Source organism: Schistocerca gregaria, chromosome 9 (genome assembly GCF_023897955.1).
Source record: "Schistocerca gregaria isolate iqSchGreg1 chromosome 9, iqSchGreg1.2, whole genome shotgun sequence".
In the NCBI taxonomy this organism is placed as follows: domain Eukaryota; kingdom Metazoa; phylum Arthropoda; class Insecta; order Orthoptera; family Acrididae; genus Schistocerca; species Schistocerca gregaria.
This window is the reverse complement of record NC_064928.1, coordinates 245866805-245873201: the sequence shown is the minus strand read 5'-3', so window position 1 is coordinate 245873201 and position 6397 is coordinate 245866805. Positions and strand designations below refer to the sequence as shown.

The 6397-nt window shown below is 46.7% G+C and overlaps 1 non-coding gene across 1 annotated transcript; it reads left to right on the top strand.

Moving 5' to 3' along the window:
- Nucleotides 1-770: 770 nt before the first annotated feature.
- Nucleotides 771-843, top strand: Trnav-cac (transfer RNA valine (anticodon CAC)). The gene has a single exon. It is a non-coding gene; the product is annotated as a tRNA-Val (tRNA).
- Nucleotides 844-6397: the final 5554 nt, after the last annotated feature.

Sequence of the window (6397 nt, the reverse complement as noted above, 5' to 3'; positions counted from 1 at the left end):
ACCCTAATCCGATGGGACCGGTCACCTCGCTGTTTCGTCCCTGCCTCAAACCAACCAACTACATTGGCGAGGGTAAGTTTGTACGGGGCCCTTGTTAATGGTATAGATTCCGTGGTCATTTCGTAAATGATTTTCCGTAAGGTAGCGAATCTCTATCAAAGACGCACTCTAGCCCGCCACTGGCAGCCTTCTGTGCTGTGCTGACGTCGCAACGTTGGCCGATTGAACAACTGAAACTCTGAAGACGAAGGTATCTTCCGAAGAGAGACAGAAAAAAAAAGAACATCGCGATTACGACTAGCCAGCCGTATGGCGGGGGGATCACGGAGTCAGCGAAGAACTTACCTACAGCAGGTGGACGTCATTGTTGAGTTTTTCCATTCGTTTCACTTCATTGTTTCGCTTTCACCAAGAAGAGCCATCACGGTTACCGTGACTCGATAAGTACGTGGGTGAAGACTTAACATCACGTTCGTGCTACCACTTGCCTGAGACACAGTGCTCGCTGGGACGTCGAGTTTCGGACGAGTGACGCTGCCGGCTGTTAGCGAGTGTCGGAAAGTCGCTTTCATTCGACAGCGGACAGCCCGGGCTCAGCGATGTTATCTGGAGCAGCACTTAGCAGGCTGGACGGCGTGCGACAGTCCCCCACCACATACGCCGCAAACCGGTTCACACCGATCGTGCTTGCCGGGTGGGAGGGGGGGGGGGGGGGGGAGAGGGCCTCGCTACTGTGCAGTATTCTCTAATTCCACAAGCTGCTGTCGTCGGTTTCCGTAGTGTAGTGGTTATCACGTGCGCCTCACACGCGCAAGGTCCCCGGTTCGATCCCGGGCGGAAACAAAATTTTTCATTTCGCGTTATATTACGTTGGTGCCTAACTTCACAGCGGTTTTCTTTTGCATGTTAGTATTCCGGTTGATATGGATTTATTCAACAATTGTCATTGTCTTACTTGCGGCTTACTGCTACCATTTGAGTTCATATATTGTTATTTTGTGATATGGAGATAGTGAGTGGAGCTGTGAAAGCCAGGGAATGGGGTGTCAACTGGAGAAATCTGTGTTCGAGTTCAATAGAGGAGTGACAGCAACGGAGGCAGTCTGAAGCATTTACGCCGGGTATGGGTATAACGCCATTGGGCAGAGCACGGCAAAACAATTGTTTTCTCGTTTTAAGGAGGATCATTTCGACATTAGTCACTCTCCACGTTCAGGAAGACCTTCTCGGTTTGATGAAGATAGTTTAAAAGCATTGATCCACAATTATACACGTCAGTGTACTCGAGAAGTGGCAAATGTGATGGACTGTTATCATTCAACCATCGTACGATATTTGCACATGCGACGAGGAAGGTTAAGAATCAGGTGTACGGGTGGAGCATGCTCTAACCATAAATCTCAAAAATCAGCGCGTGGCCTTACGTCCATCTCTGCTAGTCATCAATTTGCTCGTGAACAACGCCTACTATTCCTACCCCGTATCGTTACTGCTGACGAGAAACGGTGCCTACATGCTAACATAAGGAAAAGAAAGTAATGACTGAACCCAGACAAAGCAGCAGCTGCGCGTACAAAGACCTGTGCGCATCCACAAAAGTTTATGTTATGCGTCTGGTGCAACAGCAAGGGTGTGTTGTGCTACGAATTGCTTCAAAAAAAATCAAATGTTTGTGAAATCTTATGGGACGTAACTGCTAAGGTCATCAGTCCCTAAGCTTACACAGTACTTAACCTAAATTATCCTAAGGACAAACACACACACCCATGCCCTAGGGAGGACTCGAACCTCCGCCGGGACCAGACGCACACTCCGTCACTGCAGTGCCAGAGACCGCTCGGCTAATCCCGCGCGGCACCTATTGCTTCCCCCAGGTGTAATCATCACTGCCGCCATTCACTTGTCAACAGCTGAGATGCCTTGCAGGCGTCATCCGAGAACAACGACGAGAAGATTGCGTGAAGTGACGCTACTTGACGCCCGAACGCACCCTACTACACTGACAAGAAACACTATACAGGAGTTTGGTTGGGAAGTCATTCCGCACCCAGCTATTTCATCGTATCTTGCGCCCTCAGATTTACGCCTTTTCCGCTCTCTATCGAACAACGTTCAAGGAACTTCCTTTCCAGAAGAAAATGCGTTCCGAACATGGCTCGACGAGTTTTTCGCCTCAAAATCATGCTTCCCACAGAAGCGGAATCGTAAAGTTAGCCCGGCGTTCGCGAACTGCTGTGGATAGTGAGAGAGGATGTATTGTTGATGACTGAAGTCTGAGATATGTGAATCAGTTGTGATGATAACCTTATGGAAAAACGCTAGGAACTTATGCACCAGCCCAACACTTTGGGACTAATAACTCACGGACACACTCTAAATAATGTCTCTCGCAAAACCAGACTTGAGCGACTAGAAATGCGTATTTCAAACTTGAAGTTTAATAGATATGTTATCAAGAGTAGCTTCGTCAGTGCAGTAAGCATTATCCATATTACTAAGCGGAACCCAGAACATGGAATATCAGTTTCCGGTATCCAAATGCTTCCAAAAGTGAACAAGAATTAACGTGCGGCTGTGACCGAGCGGTTCTAGACGCTTCAGTCTAGAACCGCGCGGTCGCTACGGTCACGTTTTAGTTTATTATTTGTTTACTGCCGATTCTGTTCGCAATATCATTATCAGACAGTGTGAACATATACAGCTGAGTGTACCTGCAAAATTAACCTCATTGTGTGACACACAGTTCGGGAAATGTGACGACATAAACACTGAGATGCGTAAAAAATAAAAAAATTAAGAACTTAATTTTGCTTCAAATCGAGCGTGAGTTGAGCAGACCACATTCATCCACTGTTTCGTAATGAGAGCACTTAATGATTTCCAACAAACTTAGAATTCCCTCGGTTACATGCTAAACGTCAAACATTTTACACATTAACCAATTTGTAAAATATTTTGACGTTTTACGTTGTTATTTTATACCTGGTAGTTCGATTCTTTAAAGAACTTAAACTGAATAAAACCAAAAAAGAAAATTTCCGAGAAAGATACTGAAACAACAAGGGAAATATACAATGGACGAAAAATCTATATATACAGCTTCGTTTCACAGACTCCACTCTGTAAAAACTTTATGTTTGTTTTCTGCAATACAAAAAAAGAAGGTCCACAGACAGTAGTTCATTTCTTTTTTTTTCTTTCTTTCACACGTTGCTATTTAGTAAAAAGCTACTGGCATATGGATATGAAGGTACGTTCGCTCAACAATTTTATCATTTCGCTGAAACCAGAAACAAACTGTGAACATTTCAGAACTCACGAATTTAAACTTTTACTCCATCTCTGTTGACAGTAAAAGCGACTGATTTTTGGCAGTATTGTTCTTAAGTACTCGTGTTTTATGCTAAATACGTAAACGTATTATTTTACTGCCAACTGCTGAATAAACTTACTTGGCTATATCCAGTCTTTAACAACCCTATGTGGCTCTGAACCACTTTAGTAACTTTCCTCCCTCTCCACTGCACTCCTTCTCTATCCTTTAATTCTAAGGATGTCTTCCCTGAGGCCGGTGACCTCAGCTGATGTTTTTACCTCCACCTATTGCTCTGTAAGCTTCCACGTTGATCTTCACCCCACAGTCACGCCTTCTCCTCATGCTTGGATGCGCTGCATCGCGTTCTTCGCGACTAACTAAGAAATTAATTGTTAAAATGACTGGGTTGTGATTCAATTTCCTCTGGCATTTCGAGGGAATTTTGAAGTTGTTCTGGGGCAAATTCTGGCCATTCTTGTTTTCTGGAAGTCAAACTATACCGTAAACATACACCGAGGTGAAAAATGCCGTGCTATGCGACTCTTCTAATATCGTGTCGGTTATCCTTTCACCAGGGGTAGCGCAGCAACTCGATGTGGCATGGAGTCGTTGGACGTCACGTGCTGACATACTGAGCCATGCTGTCTCCACAGCTGTCCACAATTGCTAAAGTCTTGCCGCTCCACGATTTTGCGCACGAACTGCTGAGGTCATCAGTCCCCTAGAAGTTGGAACTACTTAAACGTAACTAACTTAAGGACATCACACACATCCATGCCCGAGGCAGGACTGGAACCTGCGACCGTAGCGGTCGCGCGGTTCCAGACTGTAGCGCCTAGAACCGCTCGGCCACCGCGGCCGGCAGACGTGCTTCATGTCGGGCGATCTGGGTGACCAGATCTCGAACTCTCCAGAAAGTTCTTCAAACCAGTCGCAACCAATTGTGGCCCGGTGACATGGCGCGCTATCATCCATAAAATGTCCATCTTTGTTTGGGAACGTGAAGTTCAATCGTATCCAAGTAGCCGAACACAACCATTTGCCATCTACGGTCGTTTCAGTTGGACCATAGGACGAGTCCGTTCCATGTTAAAACAGCCCACACCATTATGGTGCCACCATCAGATAGACGGTTTTCCAATCGTCTAGCGTGCAACCGATAAGGTCATGAGTGCAGAAGAGATGCTGTGCGCGATGCCCTGCTGTTAGCAAAGTCAGTCGTCTGCTGCCATAGTCTGTCAACGCCAAATTTCGCAGTACTTTTGTAACGGATACGTTCGTGGAGCGTCCCACTCTGATTTCTGCGGTTATTTCACGGAGTGTTGCTTGTCTCTTAGCAGTGATAACTTTACGGAAACGCCGCTGCTCTCTGTCGTTAGGAGGCCATCGACCATTGGTTTATTCTTGGTGAAACGTAATGCCGAAAATTTGGTGTTATTGACACACTCTTGACACTGTGGATCACGGAATATTGAATTCCCAGACGGTTTGAGAACTGTAATGTCTCATGCGCGCAGCTCCAACCATCATTCCGCGTTCAGTATCTGTTACTTCCCGTCGTGAGGCCATAATCACATCGGAAATCTTTTCACATGAATGAGCTGAGTCCAAACGACAGCTCAACCAATGCACTGTCCTTTTATACCCAATTTTCGCAATACTATCGCTATCTATATACGTGTACCAGGGTTAGAACTTAAATAGTGGCAACTATCTATTCACGACCGATAAAAAAAGAGTTACATGTTTACACCTGTTCCTGTCCTTCAAAGTAGTCACCAGCGTTGTGTAGAACCCGTTGCCTGCGATGTGGAAGGCGTAGTATACCGTTAACACAGCCTGTTCTGTTGATGGAGCGAATGGAGCGGTCTACTGCCTGTCGAATCTCTGGAGAAGTTCTGAAGCGAATGCCACGAAGTGGTTCCTTCACCTTCGGAATCACATCAAAGTCGCAAAGACTGAAGTCTGGGGAGTATGGTGGACGGTACTGTACTTCCCAGTCCGACCGACCGAACAGAGGAGCCACAGCTTGCATTGTCGTGCAAAATGATGGGTGGGTTGCGCGGAAAGTGTCGCCGCTTCTTTCGCAAAGCTGGTCGCAGGTGATGCTCCAAAAACAAACAGTAACGCTGTGCACTGACGGTCTGCCGTGGAGGAACGTGATGCGTTAGGATAACACCATCACAGTCGTACACGAGAATCACCATAACTTTACGCCGCTCCATTCGCACCATCAACAGAACAGGCTCCGCTAACGGTATACTACGCCTTCCACATCGCTGGCAACGGGTTCTACACAGCGCTGGTGACTACTTCGAAGGACAGCAGCAGGTGTAAACATGTAACTCTTTTGTATCGTTCGTGAATAAATAGTTGCCACTTGTTAAGTTGCAGCCCTCGTATATCGGCATCCAGTGACATTGTTTATTTCCGTGTATATTCCTTTAAGTGTCGCAGAAGGACTGTGAAGTTTGTAAGATAGGATGATTAAAGCTGTGAGGACAGGTCGTGAGTCGTTCTTGGGTAGCTTAGTCGGTATTTAATCTCTTGAAAAGTTTCACCTTTAAAGTTTGTTAGACGTTCCTAGGTACTCTCTTTGTGAAACGCTGAATGAGTTGAGTGTGGTCAGTTTGCGCTCCGTTTTAAGGAGAGCTAGTTTTTCACGTATTTTGTTGTTTATGGCGTCCTATCTCCTAAACTGTTCGTCCCCCACAGCAGCCGAGTGGAGCCGGCACGGTGGCTCAGCGTGTTCGGTCAGAGGGTCAGCTGCCCGCTGTAACGAAGAAACTGAGTTAATGGGTCAACGACGAACTGACATCCGCCCTGAGCAGATGCAACGAACTAAAACGAACAAAATGAGATTAAAAAAATAGTGCACAGCGCGCCGGATCGTCATGCCGGGGGGGGGGGGGGGGGGGAGGGGGGGCCCATGTTCGATTCCAGACTGGGTTGTGGAGATTTTGTCCGGTCAGGGACTGGGTGTCTGTGTCGGCTGCATCATCCTCGTTTCATCCTCACCGTCGCGCAAGTCAGCGGAATGGCGTCACCTCAAAAGACTTGTACCACGTGGTAGGGGCTAAC